Source organism: Lagenorhynchus albirostris, chromosome 18 (assembly GCF_949774975.1).
Source record: "Lagenorhynchus albirostris chromosome 18, mLagAlb1.1, whole genome shotgun sequence".
Taxonomy (NCBI): Eukaryota; Metazoa; Chordata; class Mammalia; order Artiodactyla; family Delphinidae; genus Lagenorhynchus; species Lagenorhynchus albirostris.
In genome coordinates, this window is record NC_083112.1 from 70665567 (window position 1) to 70683104 (window position 17538).

The 17538-nt window shown below is 40.8% G+C and overlaps 1 protein-coding gene across 1 annotated transcript in view; it reads left to right on the forward strand.

Moving 5' to 3' along the window:
• Nucleotides 1-17538, forward strand: part of LOC132508534 (protein-lysine methyltransferase METTL21E) — a 135510-nt gene that overhangs the window by 28616 nt on the left and 89356 nt on the right. The window contains exons 6-7 of the mRNA XM_060128715.1: nucleotides 2214-2457; nucleotides 12463-12583. The gene's annotated coding sequence lies outside the window, so the exon portion shown is untranslated. The remainder of the gene's footprint in view (nucleotides 1-2213; nucleotides 2458-12462; nucleotides 12584-17538) is intronic.

Sequence of the window (17538 nt, forward strand, 5' to 3'; positions counted from 1 at the left end):
AGATTCATTTAGGGAATTTGAAAGCCACATTCAATATTTTCTTAAAACCATTTATGTTTTCTTCAGAAAGCTCAAGTTAAGTCACAGTAATAAACCTGCTTTGGAACTTTCCCTTTTAAAAGAAATCCTACTTACCATTCAATGCAACCTGATCATTTCAAAATAGCATCGAGCCAAAGACAGCCATTTTGACCACTAGAGTTGGCATATTTAGTCCACTTTTTATTTGAGTTGAATTTCCTAGGTCTGTTTATATTTTACTATGAAGACAGACATGAACCACAATATCGGTGTGAAAAAAATTATACTCTCACTTTAAAAATAGATTAAAAACACACAGGTATTCTCAATCTTTAGGGTTAGCGGAAGAACATTGTATTAATCTTAGGATGGCTCTACTCTATATATTGTTCAAGAACTCCAGAGGCTTGCTTGGTCTGGAAAAAGTGGGAAGAGTTTTTGGTCCAGGGCAGCTGATACTGTTACTACTTAAGTATACAGTGCTTTTTCACCATCTGTGGGGCTTTGCTTCTCCTGCTGGATTGTGGAAGTGACTGCTTCTCCTAGGGGGTCATAGAAGCCCTTGCCAGTGTTCCCAGGGGTCTGCGCTCTGTGTCTAGTTCTTTGTAGACACCACTCATAGCCATATTTCCATTGACAATGCAGCTTTAAAGCAGCACGTAGTGCCTCCCAATGTCATTGGGGAAAAGCTTTTATTTTCTAACTTCAATTCCTTCTAGAGAAATTATTTCTCTCAATAGATCATCTTACCGTACTATCTTGTTTTGAACTATTTCAAATCTTTTGTGGAAACAGGCCATACAAAATGAAACCTTAAATTTACCTAACGTTCTCACAATGCTAAGGTTTGTCAAATGGCCACTTAGATGAATAATCTTTAATAGACATAACTTTGCCCCTTTGTCTTGGTCAATATCTGCACCCATGGCATTTTGGTTTTTATTAGGAGAGGCTGTTGCTACATTGAATGACTGCCACACTTTTGGTTTTTCTTTCCTTTGATAGCAATTTAAAGATGAATTCTCCAGGTTTTAGTGCCTTATCATCTTGATGGTTTCCGGCTTTGTTACCGACTTAAGGAGAGTTCTGTTAGAATTCCTGTTTTTATTCACGGAAGAAATGCATACACTAATAAGCTGATTTGGAATTTTAATAGAGTAACAGTAATACAACCAGGCAGCTGTGATTAGATGTCAAGATATCTGTTGCATTGGGAGTCAGATCCTTAAAATGTTTTGTGCAGGGTTCAGGAAGACGAGGTGGTTTTCCCCTAACAAATCCTGTCAGGGCAGGACCCGGCTTGGAAGGCAGCATCCTCGGTCTTTCACTAGAGGGCGCTCTGCAGGCGGCTTAGTTTGGCCCATCTTTTTGTTTTCTTCCGTCTCTATATGAGAAGTCAGAAAAAAGCTCTTCTTAACGCCTCTGCAGGGGACTGGTCCCTAAGGCCTCCCATCAGCTGTCATGTCTGGGAAGACCAGAGGAGTCAGGGTCCTCCTCTGTAACCCAGGATGTGTCGCCCCCCAGCATTCCTGGGTGCTTCGATGGATCCAGAGATGCAACAAGGGAATGCTATGCATTGGGGTTAGTCAACTTGTCCAAAATAGCACAGAGGAATTAGAGAAGGATTACTTGATTTTTGCTGATCCCATTGGAAGTGTGTCCCAGCATTGTAACCAGGCTCCAGTTTCCCGGAGAGGTGATGTTGGTGGGCTGCAGAAAGAGAGGGCTGCCGTCATTTCATGCTAGGAGAGGGAACTGAATGCACAGAACTATGCTAGCCCTCCCCCCAACCCAAGCAAAGACCCTGGAGCAATGTTTTGGAATGTCACTTGGGATGTGTGACTGGAGAAGCGGGAAGGACCACCCCCTGATGGGCTCAGGGAGCTGCTCCGACCTGGGCAGCAAACAAGGTCATGAAACAGGCAATCAGAACAGGGCAGAAATGCCAAATCCAGGCTTCTCACCAGACCCCAGGAGTCCTGCAGGCCCCAAATTGGGTGGGAAGGCTGGCACCTCTGTGCACATGAGCTCCCTCCTCCTTGTCTCCCAGTATGTCCCCTGAGCAAACAGGCTCTGTGTGGAGTTGGACAGAGGAGGTCCCCTCTACTCAGGGGGAAGGGGGAGTGCTGGGCTTTTATAATTTCTAGAACATTCCAACACTTTGACCCCTCCTACCCCCTTCGATTTCACAGAAACTGGGAAACATCCCCAGCTTGGAGTCTGCAGTTTACCCCTTTCCACTGACATCATGTGAAGTCTGTCCGTCAGTCCTCGTGACACTCAGGGGGCCTTCTGAACCCCTCACCTGAGGGAATCTACCAGTTATTCACTGGATGGAAGTGGGCAGGTTTCTATCCCAAGCCCAGACCCAGGTCCACCAGGCTAAAAATGGAGAAAGAGCAGTGAACCTTTCATTTCCTGTGAAGGTTAATCGAGGTAAGTGGATAAAAAGTGCTGACACCATTGCTTACCAAGTTGTATTCAATAAACAGAGATGTTTGTGATCATCATTGTTACTAATCTCACTCTCTTGCAGCTTATTAATAAAAGGGTTTGGTGGCCTGGGAGTTGAAAAAAAAAGAAAAAAGCTCTTCTTGAATGTAAAGGCAAAGTACAAAAGCTGGTACAATTCATATGGGATTTAAATTCACTCATGCTTCAGGTCATCTTTGGTATGTTTCAGATAGTAAACCAAAGGGGAAGTAGAACATGGCTTTGAGGAGGTAGAGTAGATTATGAATAGTCAATTCAATTAGCTATCTTGATAGGTGTTACCAAGTAATAGAGTAAGAAAAATGAAGCCTTCCCTGTGAGTATAAGTAAAACAATTCAGTCATTCGTTTTATCTGGGTTACAAATGTGAGTCAACAGAAGTTAAAAATGAAGATTCTCTTTGCAAACAGGGGTTACCCACACTTATCCTTTCCTCAGTAAACTATGTAGTTAGAAAACAGGACAAGAATATAGGATTTAGCATGAGAACAGCTTGGATGAATTATAATGACTTTGAAAACCTTATTAAAATATTTTCTGACTTCCCTGTGTTTACATTTGTAACATAAATATTATTAAAACGTGTTTTACCCTTGATTCCCGGGGTTTGTAAGAGAAAAGAAAGAGGAAGAACAAAAAATAAAACCAATGGCTAGAACCAGCTAGGAAGTAGTAATAATTTTCCTGTGTCACTTTGATACAGAACAAAAACCAAATGAAATACCTTGTTGTGCAAAACTATACTTAATTGGCTTATAATTAGAAGAAGCCAAAACCTTCTCCTTTTGGAGTTGAGTAAAAGTCCTACATAGTGGAGTACTTGCAAACTTCAGCGTAACCTGGTTTTGAGTATTTAAAATGCCTGAGGGCAAGCTTGGGAAAATGTGATTTTCAGGTACATTTCGCAACAGGGAAGAGGCTATTTGCATAGCTATGTCCATCCATTTGTCTGCATATTTGAAAGCCTGTGCTCTGGGTGCCAAAGGCAAAATGAATAATGCCCAGGTCTGGATCCCCAAGGCCTGGGCCAGAGGAGGACCGAGGGAGGGGCCACCCTGGCCCAGACAAGCCACTGCCACTGTCTGTCTCATATTCATACGAAACATGGTTCACTTTTCTATCATTGTCCGTTGTTTCTGGACCTCGCACAGGTTTTTGAGCTCTAACTTTAGTACAGAAACAAATGCGTGCTTTTCTCAGGGGAGGTAAAATTGAGATTGCATTTAAAATCAGGAATTTAGCAATGAATGAGCATGGGGCTTTATCACTGAAATGCATTTTCATCCTTAATTCCAAACGTCGCCTTTGCTTCCTCATGCACCAGAGGCACAGAAAACAAAAACTATACCTTTGCTAAACTGCAGTATTTTAAGATGATACTTTCCTTGATCTCTGTAAGGCTTGTCAGGATCAAAGTATTTCTTGCTGTTTTCTGGCACAGGTGGGAAACCTGCCATTGGCCTATGCCTTTAAGCATGTAATAGTTCAACACAGTGATGAAAATTTTGAATCTATGTTGAGAGCCCAGTGCCTCTTATCTGGAGTGAAAAATAGAGGTTCTAGTCTTCTTCTGATGAGCATTTCTTCAACCATTTCAGTACTGCGCTAGAACCTCTGAGTCATCTTCAAGTCTGTTTTCTCTCTTAATTCGTAGATCGTTTAGTCATCAAGGCTTATCCGTTTTACCTCCTAAGTGTTGCCCTTGAAATAGCCATAAGCGGTCTTTTTGACTTTTTCTTCTACTCCAACCTATTTTCCACACTGTGTTGTTTTTTAAAAAAAAACAGAATCTCTCTGCGAACATTCACTCATTCAAACTTCCAGAAGGACACCCAGGAAGTGAACAGGAACAAAGGGACACTGACCCAGCCAACCGAATTAGGTAAATGGTCCTCCAGCTGATCTGAGCTGCTAACTCCCCTACTTTACTCCTCTGTGGTACCCTGTGGCCTGTAGACTCAAGTCCAAACTTCTTTCTCGCTAGCACACAGGCCCTGGTCACCCACACTCCACCCCACATGCTTTCTTAGTCCCTACAACTTTTCTTCCCCTCTTTCCACCTTTTCTGCCTCCTTTTTTCTCTACCCTGTTCATTTTCCTTATGAACTGGACACTCAACCACTCTCTCTTCCCGAGGAGCCCCTTCTCTTCCGCCTGCCCCCTCAGCCTGGAACACTATCCTCCTTTTCCATCTTGGTTTCCTGCTCACCCTCCAAAGGCCCAGCTCAGATGTCCCTCCTCAATCACCTTCCCAGGGCTGGTAGCCCCCTTCCCCGGGACCCTCCTGATGTAGCCGAGGAGAGCTATTCCCCACTGCTTTGTCATTCTTTGTTCTCATCTCCACCCTCTCAACTAAACTGAACTCTGACTGACACAGAGTCGATGCTTTTTATCTTTGTGCCCAAGTGCCTAGTGCAGGGGCTGACACATCCTAACTGTTGATAAATGTTTGTTGATTGAATAAATGAAAGAACGTCACCCTCTAGCTAGTGTTACACCTTTTTCATTTTGCTCCAGGCACTTTAATTCTGGGCTTTAGCCAAGAGCATCAGTTTGGCTGAATGGAATGAGCTCGGTTAATTGCTATAAAGTTTATTCCTTTACTAGCCTGTAAATGACCATCCAGGTATTTACCCATTCTTTCATTTCACAAATGCTGCGGAACATTTTCTATTGTCAGGTGTTTTGTCAGTGGATGAGAATAAAAGATGTCCAGGCCGGATACCTCATTAACTTCATCCTGGATTCCTCTGAGGAAGGCAAATGAAGACTAAGCAGAACAAATTTGTCTCCTACACATTTCTCCTGGCAGGTTCTTTTCTGGGCTAATCTTTCAATTCCAACAAAAGCTTGAGTGAGTTGAGGGCAAGACTAGTTGACATATTGATCTGGTTATAAATGGTCCTGAAAGGTCCCTCTTGGCTTTGGTTAATGTCTGGGCTCCGGCATCCCTGCAAGGCTGAATTATTTCTAGGTCAGCCATTTCTTCTTGGTTCTTTTCTCCAAGTGAATGCTTAAAAACTCAGATAAGAAGTGTTTTCTAGGTAACGCAAAGGTGGAAAGTGAATAGTTTTGGTTGAGTTTCAAATGTATTGTTCTTTTTAGGAGGACGGGAGAGCACTGACTTATTCGCTGGTGCTCTGGTTTATTTGTTATGTTGTTAATCAAATGCCCACTCCCTTTTCTGTTCCTCTCTTCTCAGCCTTCAGGAAAGTGCTGGCATCTGAGTTAAGTGGAAGGGGGGAGTGACTTTCATGAGGTGGCAGGATGCCAACATTCCTTTGCCTTCTGCTGTCTTATGAGTGGTGCCAAGTCATCTGGTGGCTACTTGTAGCCGAGGAAAGAGTTATTAATTACTCCCTGACAATTCGCTCAAGGATTTCTCAAACCATTGACTTAAAGTAGCTATGGTGAAAGTATTAGAATGACAAAACACAAGGGCACTTAGTGGAATGACTATTCTACAAAGGGAAAGTTTTGCACAGGTCTTCTTTTCCTTATTTTCACACCATCCCCCCTTGTGTCTCCTGAAAGGAGGGAGGATGAATGTACAGGGAAGCAAAGCTAAGACAAATGATGACATCTCTTCCCAACCTCCGAGTGATCTTGTTGTACAGCGATGAGTATAAACAGTGTGGGCTCTGGGATGGGAGAGAAAAATGCTGACAGAGCACTTGCTTTGACTGGATTTATAACATTATAGGAAGAAACTTCAAGCGACAGGGAGAGACGGGAAGGGGTGAGGTAATTTGGGGTGATGGCTGCTTAGTGGTCATAATTCAACAGCTTTGTTTGACCCACTCCGTGACCTGACCTTCCCCAGTACTCTTGTTGGACAGCCTCAGAGAATAAATTCCTCCGTCATCCACCTCGCAGGCCCGGCAGTGGTAGCAGGAACAGAGCACCTCCGCACAGAACTGATAAGTTCACTTCCAGGGGCGACAGGGTAATTCGTTCGGCCTGCTCACTCCATCACTGACCTTCCTGTTCCACTGCTGTCTAGGGTACCAGTTAGTGCTAATTGCTGCCGATAGTGGTGAAAGATTCTGTGACAAGTGTCTGCTAAGAAGAGGGCTAAGACCCCTAACTCATTTCATGTAGAGTATTCCCATGAGAGGAGGTACTTTGAGATAAGATAGCAAGAAGGCTGAGCTGGGAGAAAGAAGTCTTTACCAAGAGTTCAGTGCTTTTCAACAGACCTGTCTTATTTTCATCCACTAACAGATACTGAAAATCACATGTTTATTAATTTTCCCACAAAGAGGAATTTTACTACTTCTTTTCCAGATCTCGCTTTGATGTGGGAAGACCCAAAAGCATCCCCAAAGTAAGAGTCAACTTGTCATGTCTGGAGTAAAAATTCATTGCTCCAGCTCCGCCTAGCAAAGCAGCAGGAGCTCTTTATGCCCAGGGAGATAAATTTTTAACAGACTTGCTATAATGTGTCAAAGTTTCCTGAATAAAGTTGAGTGAGTAAGCATCACTTTTAAAATCTTTCAATTTGATGGACAAGAAAATATCAGTGTAGCAAAGTAGGTCTCCTTATATCATTGCAATTAGCCACATTATTGCAAGTGGAAAAATACTCTCAAAAGGGGATTGGTGGCCCTGGTGTAATATTTTTAAATGAATGTAAAAAGAGCTGCTTTGTATTAGCCAGGAGAAAGTTGAGAGTTTTCTGATTTGACCGTTACACCGCTGAAAAGGGCAGTTCGTTTTATATATATATTTTAGCCAGAACTAGCTTTAACAATTGCCAACTGCCAGTTATAAATAGCTTTCCTCTTTGAAACAAAGCTTCATCTTTCAAACTGCTACTATCTTAAGCAAAGAAAAAAAAATATCATGAACTTCTTTCGGCACATACCAGCTGTTCCAGATGTTATGATTACACATGTGGACCACGTTGTGAACTAAAAATACATACAGGAGATTGACTTCGAACCTTTTTAGTAAAGCAACATCATAAATTATCTTGGTTACCCCTTAGTTATGTTCTAGAAGTGTTTGTAAGTGGTTTGTAAGGGGAGGAATAACTTCAGGCTCATTTTGTCCCCCCCATGAAACCTACTATGATTAATACTAAATTTCACTAATAAAATTATAGCCTTATAAGATTATGACATTAGAGCCTAGTCCAGACTTTGTTTTACTTACAGTGAAAAATAATAAAAGATCCTATTGCTCTCTATTTGTAAAAAAAAAAAAAAAAGAAAGAAAGAAAATAACTAAATTGAATAACAGATGTTTTTAAATGTAGGACTGGAAAGAGTTTGATTTGAGAAGTTAGAAGACTTTGGGGGATTTTTCTGGGAAGATGTGGGTGTTTTCAGAGGCTACAGGATCAAACAGTTCCGAATCTGGTCACCAGATGGCCTTATGAGACCAGAGCTTTGTGTGTGGACACTGGTGGTGATGGTAAAGTAGTGGTGGCAGTGACAGCAGTTTCAGGGTAGATTGGGGGTCAGGAAAAAAGGATGCAACTGCCCAGCTTTCATTTTTTTGTTGTTGTTTGTTTTTTTGTTTTGTTTTGTTTTGTTGCATCTGCTCAAACAGTTCTCCATCTCAAGCATCAATCGGTATGTGGTATTTTGGAAATGGAACTCAGATGATATTTTCTTGTTCAAAACTCTCCAATGGCTTCCCAGCACTGGTGACATAAACTCCGGATTCCTTACCCTGGTTTACAGAGCCCTGCATAATATGGCCCATGTCTACTTCCCTGACCTTTTCTTAGACCATCGTCCCCTAATGTGGCTGCATTCTAGACACACTAGCCTTTGTGATTTTTGAAAGAGCAAAGCCTGCTCCCTAAAAGCCTTTGCATTCATTGTCGCATTTGCCTGGATGCTTTGATTCGTCTTTTCAAATGGCTGGTCCTCTCTTATCCTTCAGATCTCAGCTCAGTGTTACTATAGCGTAAGTCCATTCAGATCTAAAGTATTAACCCAACTACTTCCCTACTTCATTTAATTCTCTGACTAAGCCTTAATCATTATCTATTTCCTTCCTTCCTCCCCTTTTGCTTCCTATGTATCTATCTATCAATCAATTATCTAATAAATGCTCCATCTAGTGTCAGATCCTCCCCACTGGAATGCAAACCCCATGGGAGCAGGCGCTTTGTATCATTCATTGTCATTTATCGCATCACTAGAACAGTGGTCGTTCTTGTATAGAGAATGAATGAATGAATGTTTGAGGTATTTATAAGTTAGGCATTTGTAGCCCGAGGAGTACTAGTATTTGGATAATTCTTTATAGCAAGGTTTGCCATAACTGATTTAACTTTCAGTTTTTTCATCTACTTTTTTGTTTTTTTCATCAGATGTTCACTGAGCACCAACAAGTAGCAGGCATTGTGGTAGGTACTAGAGAGAATCCAGAGCCGAGCACTGGTAACAGAAGTGATGTTTTTAGAGCTGAGTCTCTATGCTAAGGGCTATGGACATATGACCTCATTTAACACTTGCAGCAATACTCCGAAACAGGAATTAGTCCCTAATTCCATTTTACAGACTAGGAAACTGAATTTAGTTAGGTAATTTACCCAAGATAACATGCCTATTCAGTTGTGGAACTGGGACTCAAAGCTGGTAGAAAACAGTTCTTCCTGAAGGAGTCAGCAAGGAAGACAAACAACGGGCTTCGGCTCCAAGCAGGCCAGGTGATAGAAGTATCAGACAGTGACTACAGCACAATTAAATGCATAAGTTATCAAAATGAGAACAAGACTATCAGAGTAGCCCAGATGTATCTGACAGAGAACAAAATAGAATTTCTAGAAATTAAAAAAAAAAAGATTTTGAAATAAAATTCTCAGAGGGTAAGATAAAGTCCAGATAGAGCTACAGTTTTAGTGAACAGATGAAGAGAGAATTAGTGAACTGGAAGATTGATCTAAAAAAAATTGTCAAGAATACAGTACAGAAAGATTGAGATAGAAATATAACAAAGAGAAGTTTAGAGATGTGGACAATAGAATTAGAAGGTCCAACATATTTCTAGTAGAAGTTCCAGAGTGAAAGAAGAGAAGGAGGGGAAAGCGAAATACTGGAAGACTTAGTGACTGAAACTTTGAAAAAATTGATTATAGGCATATGTCTTCAGATTAGGAAATTCAGTGTATCCTGAGTTGAATAAATAAGCCCACACCTAAACATATCCTGATGAAACTTCAAAACACCGAAGGCACACAGATCTTAAAAGCAACCAGAGAAAAAGATATAGCTCAGCTACAAAAGAATAACTGTTAAACTAACATAAAACTTATCGTCAGCAAAAATAGATGCTAGAATGTAATGGAATAATATTTTCAAAGTGCCAAGGGAAAGCAATAGTTAGTAAAAATTCTATACTCAGTTAAACTATATCTCAAAAGGCAGGGCAAAATAAAGAGGTTTAGAGATAAAGAAAGCCTGAGTAGTTTTCCACCAACAAAACTCCTGATTAAAAACATCAGTATAAATTTACTTTGGGAAAAAGAAGATTGAACCCAGAAGAAAGGCATGAGATGTAAGAAAGAACAGCAATCATGTGGGTAAGTAGGAGGAGGACAAGAAAAATAGCCATGAATTTGAAGGGTGGTAAAGTCAGGATGCATAGTTGTGTAAGATGGGAAGGGGTTGTCTGAACTTAAATTATTCTAAGATCATCTAAGGTTAGATATACTGATTATCTTTGGACCTTAATTATGCATTTGATTATGCTAAGGTAAATCCTGAAATTTCAGGGTGATTGTCCTTGTAGTGATGACTCAGCAATCCAGGTTTCTTCCAGTCTGGGACACCACTGCCTTTAGCCACGTGTCATTCAACTGGTGGTTGAATGACAGGATTTGCTGCTTAACTGAATATGGGGGTTGAAGGAGGGGGAAGTGAAATGGAAAGTGATGAAAGCCCAGGTGGGCAGGGATGCTATGGATGGTGAGAATGAAAAGGAGAGAGGAGGGAGTTTGGGCTGAGGGGAGGGTGGTGAGTTCCAATGGGCTCTCTTGAGTTTAAAGTGCATTTCCAGTAGGAGGCTGAACTTCAGCTCCCTGTGCTTGTTTCCTGTGAGTAATATTCTGGAAAATCTGGCATTCCATATATACTGGTTCAATAATGACATTGCTGCAGATTCACCCGTGTTTAATAGATATTTGTTCGTGGAAATGCTACTTGATCAGTCAGATATTATTTAGTGGACTTATGTTGAGGCAGCTAATTTTAGAATGCACTATTTACTATTAATTGATTAGAGCACTTCAGTAGTAATAGCCTTTCCTTTCAAGTGGATTATAGAAGTATCTATCGATTCCCTAAAGGTGATCTATATCTTGGATCAGACATAATAATAATAGCCACTTGAGAGCTTCTGAACTCTTGCACATATGTTCTCTATGGTGACCTTCACAGCCATGCCAGCAGGTAGATAGGGTACGATTTTATTATTGTACCCACTTTGCAGATGAGGAAATTGAAGATCAAGTCACATGATTGTATTCTCCTGTTGGTTTTACAATTCAGCTTTTGCAGGGTGGCTTGTACAACTCAGCTTTTGCAGGGTGGACAGGTTGACATGAAAGAATAACCATTCTTTGGTGCTTAATGCAGAGTGCTTTGTTCCCTGTCTTATCTCATCCTGGGCTTGTTGTTTTAAGGTCTCTATTTCTATGGCGAAGTTTTGAGCTGGGAGCCCTTGGATAGGCTACATGTGTGCAGATATTTTTGTGCTTGTTTTCTGTTTACTCTTTTTCTATGCTTTTTAACTTACTTTCTGCCATCCAGGGAGCCTTTCTTTTCTGTCGTGGGTGAAAAATACAAAATACAATTCCCAAGTGGATTCTGTTCTTTGGGTTGAACTTTGACCAGCGTGTGCAATTTTCTGGGGAGGGGGTCCACAGCTTTCATTGGTTCTTGGAAGAATCCAGAACCTAGCAACATTAAGAACCACTGTACAGAGGGGAGGGGAGTGTAGTAGAAAAAATGTTTCAAGAAATTATTAGATTTCTCTTTTGCATTTCTACTCTTCCTTTGTAGTTCTCCATTTTTCTCTGTAGAGACCCTGAGGTCAGTTAAGGAGCGATTTATGACTTGGTGAAAGAGCAGAAGGAGGAGAAGTTTCCACTGTTTTATTCTTTTTGTTTGGGAGCAAATACCTGGGTACTAAGTTTTTCTATGGTCTACCAAAGGGATAATGCCCCTAAATATGCCTACTATTTTTTTTTTTTTTTTTTTTTTTGCGGTACGCGGGCCTCTCACTGTTGTGGCCTCTCCCATTGCGGAGCACAGGCTCCGGACGCGCAGGCTCAGCGGCCATGGCTCACGGGCCCAGCTGCTCATGGACATATACACACTAACAAACGTAGTAAGGTAGATAGCTAGTGGGAAGCAGCCGCATGGCACAGGGATATTGGCTCGGTGCTTTGTGACAGCCTGGAGGGGTGGGATAGGGAGGGTGGGAGGGAGGGAGACACAAGAGGGAAGACATATGGGAACATAAGTTTATGTATGACTGATTCACTTTGTTATAAAGCAGAAACTAACACACCATTGTAAAGCAATTATACCCCAATAAAGATGTTAAAAAAAAAATTTACATCATAGATGCAAAGACAGAAGTTACTTGTGTAATAAATGGTGAGACCAAAATAAATAAATAAATAAATATAGTTGATTTATAATATTATGTTAGTTTCAGTTGCACAGCATAGTGATTTAGTATTTTTGCAGATTATACTCCATTAAAAGTTATTACAAGATAACAGCTATAATTCCCTGTGCTGTACAATATATCCTTATTGATTATTTAATTTATTTATTAAATTTCTTTTTTAAATTTACAAATATTTATTGAATAGCCATAACAGACAAAGAATAGTGGCTAAGAGGATTAAGCCCAGAATGAAAGAATGCTTGTGGAAAAGGAAAAAGACGTCAAGAGTTATTTCTAAATTAACCTCCTCAGAGCAAGAAGATGTGAGAAGAGTGATCACTGCTTGGGAAGATAACAAAAATTATAAGAAGGGAGAAGGCAGAACTACTATACTACCATTGCTTGCCTGGAAAGATCAGAACAGACCTCACAGGTGAGAAGATAGTAAGATTATTTATTTATTTGTTTATTTATTTATTTAACATCTTTATTGGAGTATAATTGCTTTACAATGGTGTGTTAGTTTCTGCTTTATAACAAAGTGAATCAGCTGTACATATAAGTGTATCCCCATATCTCCTCCCTCTTGCGTCTCCCTCCTACCCTCCCTATCTCACCCCTCTAGGTGGTCACAAAAGCACCGAGGTGATCTCCCTGTGCTATGCGGCTGCTTCCCACTAGCTATCTGTTTTACATTTGGTAGTGTATATATGTCCATGCCACTCCCTCACTTCGTCCCAGCTTACCCTTTCCCCTCCCTGTGTCCTCAAGTCCATTCTCTACGTCTGCATCTTTATTCCTGTCCTGCCCCTAGGTTCTTCAGAACCTTTTTCTTTTCTTTTTTTTTTTTAGATTCCATATATATGTGTTAGCATATGGTATTTGTTCTTCTCTTTCTGACTTACTTCACTCTGTATGACAGTCTCTAGGTCCATCCACCTCGCTACAAATAACTCAGTTTCGTTTCTTTTTATGGCCATTGTATATATGTGCCACATCTTCTTTATCCATTCATCTGTTGATGGACACTTAGGTCGCTTCCATGTCCTGGCTATTGTAAATAGAGCTGCAGTGAACACTGTGGTACATGACTCTTTTTGAATTATGGTTTTCTCAGGGTATATGCCCAGTAGTGGGAATGCTGTGTCGTATGGAGGTTCTATTTTTAGTGTTTTGAGGAAACTCCATACTGTTCTCCATAGTGGCTGTATCAATTTACATTCCCACCAAAAGTGCAAGAGGGTACCCTTTTCTCTACACCCTCTCCAGCATTCATTGTTTGTAGATTTTTTGATGATGGCCATTCTGACCGGTGTGAGGTGATACTTCATTGTAGTTTTGAACTGCATTTCTCTAATGATTAGTGATGTTGAGCATCCTTTCATGTGCTTGTTGGCAATCTGTATATCTTCTCTGGAGAAATATCTATTTAGGTCTTCTGCCCGTTTTTGGATTGGGGTTTTGTTTCTTTGATATTGAGCTGTATGAGCTACTTGTATATTTTGGAGATTAATCCTTTGTCAGTTGCTTCATTTGCAAATATTTTCTCCCATTCTGAGGGGTTTTTTTGTCTTGTTTATGGTTTCCTTTGCTGTGCAAAAGCTTTGAAGTTTCATTAGGTCGCATTTGTTTATTTTTGTTTTTATTTCCATTTCTCTAGGAGGTGGGTCAAGAAGGATCTTGCTGTGATTTATGTCATAGAGTGTCCTGCTTATGTTTTCCTCTAAGAGTTTTATAATTTTGGCCTTACATTTAGGTCTTTAATCCATTTTGACTTTATTTTTGTGTATGGTGTTAGGGAGTGTTCTAATTTCATTCTTTTACATGTAGCTGTCCAGCTTTCCCAGCACCACTTATTGAAGAGGCTGTCTTTTCTCCATTGTATATTCTTGCCTCCTTTATCAAAGATAAGGTGACCATATGTGCGTGGGTTTATCTCTGGGCTTTCTATCCTGTTCCATTGATCTATATTTCTGTTTTTGTGCCAGTACCATACTGTCTTGATTACTGTAGCTTTGTAGTATAGTCTGAAGTCAGGGAGCCTGATTCCTCCTGCTCTGTTTTTCTTTCTCAAGATTGCTTTGGCTTTTCGGGGTCTTTTGTGTTTCCATACAAATTGTGAATTTTTTTGTTCTAGTTCTGTGAAAAATTCCATTGGTAGTTTGATAGGGATTGCATTGAATCTGTTGATTGCTTTGGGTGGTATAGTCATTTTCACAATGTTGATTCTTCCTTGATTATGTATTTTATACCTAGTAGTTTGTACCTGTTAATCCTATATCCCTAATTTGCCCCTCCCCGCCAGCCCTCTCCCCTTTGGTAACCACTAGTTTGTTTTCTATATTTGTGAGTTTGTTTCTGTTTTGAATATACAGTAGTTTGTATTATTTTTTAGATTTCACATATAAGTAATAACATACAGTATTTGTCTTTCTCTGACTTGTTTCACTTATATGCTATACTATTTTTGGTATCTCTGGAATGAAATACAGATTGTACAAATTCAGCTTCCAAAGGATAAAAGCAATTATAAAATTCCTTACATTTGTTCATTTCTTTATACTTTTCAAATGTCATTTACCTCCATTGGAATGAACACAGGCTAAGAAGAGTTGAAAGTGGCTTCCTGCCGCTTTATGCTTCTAGGCCTTAATTCGTTCTCTTCTCTCTATGAGAAATGTTCTCTTCTTTTATTCCACTTGCCAAACTCATTCTGGTCCTCAAGACTGATCTCAATTATCTCTCCTTAAACTTTAATAAGTTCCTGTTATTAAAGGTATAACTGTTTAATGAAAGAACAAACTCAGACCTTCCATCATACATTCCTGGGTATCACTGTCAGACACATCTGCATTTTCAGGACTTTGGGTTGCGTTTGCTTATAGATATCTTACTTTTAGGCTGTAGTATTTTATGTAGGTGCTCAAATAGAACAAAGTCCCTCAGTACCTTTGTTATCTTCCACTGCATTTCATTACCAATTCCATTTTTCTGTTCTTTGCCTTCTCTCAACTTCATTTAGGATGTAAATATTTTATAAAAAAACATTCCAGATTTGTACAACAGGAAAGAAATGAATCGACCTGAATTTAGTGATGAAGATTTCTTGAGAGCCAGCATTCTGAGTTTTTCTTCAATGACCCAATTTACATCTCTTTGAAAGAGGAAAAGCAAAGAAGTCTCTTTTTCATTCTGTCTCTCTTTTTTTTTTTTTTTTGCCTGTGCACATAATCACTATGAGTTTCTAGGCCTTTTACCTAATACCAGTGCCACAAAGGCATTTTAAGATTGAATTCCACTGACATGATTCTGACTTTCACAAGACCCCGTGGAAATGATCTGTACATTTTATCTTCTAGAATGATTTGACTCTAGCCCTTTCACTATGGTATGATAGGAGAAATCGAGGATACTTTGATGGAAGCTTCCTTTTTCCTTTCATTGCTCTCAATGTGTGTCAGACCTTCCCACCTATGACTGGATGGCTGCAACTTCCTTAGGTGACCGCACCCGTATGAGAAGGTGGGTCAGGTCCATTATGGTCACTGGAAACCCGCAGTGCTAGAGAGACAAGTTAAGGTCAAGCAAGCTGAGGTCAGCACGGGTCTCGCTGGAAAGAGAGGTGTGCTGTTCTTAGAATGAGACTGGCAAGTCTGACCTGGCATTTGGCAACTTTGTGGACCTCAAACTTGACCTCAAACTTGACAAGCATGTGGGAGAAAACTTCAGTAGGGCTGAGTACAGCTTGAAGAATACTCAGAAAGATTAGTAGCTTTGATAAGGAGGCTCTGTAGACTGAGGCCTTTTATCCAGGGCAATTCAGACCTATTTAGTTGGCCCTGTCCCAGGTGAGGACTTGCCGATCTTAAAGGGTCCTTATCAGCTAAGCAGAACCCAGTGCCCTTAAAAGGAAAGGCTTCTCTTTATCTAGTTGTACGTCTTCAGCAAGTGAATAAAGAGAGGAGGAGTACAGAGCTTGGGATTCTCCCAGGGGTGCTTGTTCTAGGGGATGGGGTGGGATTAGCCCTGGGGAGCGGGGAGACAGTGAGATGGATGGGGGAAGTTCTTTATTTATCCCCTGCTTGGGTTTCTCCCTCTGACACCAAGTCACCAAACGGAGCTAAAGGCAGAGGTTTGGCTGAGGGCACGTTGATACTTCCTATTTTCCAGTTTTCCTCAATCCACCCTGTCCCTCCAAATCTCTTCTGCACATCATTATCAGATAAGCCTTCCTGAAATGTGGTTTTCATGATCTCAAAAGCCTTTAATGACTTCTCATTTCTGTGTGCTAAATTCCAGCTCCCTTAGGCTGACATTCAAGAACCTTTTCTATCTGGCCCCAACCACCCCAATGATCCCCGACACAGACCTTCCACCTGGTGAAGCAGGCGTGCTCTCTGTTGCTTGAATACTCCATGGCAATTCCTGTCTTTCAGATTTGTTCATCCTGCCATCACCCACTTAGAATGCCTTCCTTCCCTGCCTCCACTTTTATGGAAAATCCTAAAGATAAGGGCTCGCGTCCTCCCTGGTCCTTATAGCCCCCTCACATCACTCCCGATCTCTCTCAGACTAGTTGGGTTCTTGGCATTCTTTCCGTCCTGCGTAACTGAGTTTGGTGATTTATGGCGAGAGCAAATGAGTGGAAAGAAAGCAAAACATAAAGGACTATGAGGGAGAACTCTACTTTCCAGAAGTAAGCTGTCTAAACTTCCTTTTGCATCTTTGGCTTTGCACTTGTTCAAGATCCCCTGGGGATATTTTTGCACCACTGACTTTGAACAGGCTTCAGGGGCTCACGTGGCAGAACATTCTCAGGGTAGGCTTAGGGTCTGGAGTCTAGGATGTTCTCAGTGAATTGCAGCTATTGGTTTTCTTTCCAAGCATGCAGACACTCCTTATGTAATCTTGGCTCAAAGGTGTTTTCAGGACCCTTGACTCTCAGTGGGATGGCACATAGAGAGCAGAATAAGTCAGAGAGAAGTTCAGACAGTCCATACTCTAATCTCTGACATTCCCAGCTTGAGAGAGACCCGAGACAGAAAGTCTTGGAGGTGTGGGTCAGAAGGGTGGGTTGGCTTGGTGGTAGAAAGTTCTCGAGGAAACACAAGGATATAATTTAAATCCTTAGGCATGTTTGCAATGCACCCTCTGTATACACAGATCTCACGTGTGAAAATGAGAATTGACCAACTTTCCAAAACCTTAAGACAGACGGACTTTGGTCCAGAGAGGTCAGAATCTTCAAAATTGTTCTGAAGGCATTGTATAAATGCTTGCCTTAATGCAGCAGATGTTCTGTGGATAATATCTTCCTGCAGAGTTACATCAAATGGAAATGGAGCTGTGTATTTTCTTAGCATCTTAGGCCACGATACCCTGTGTGTT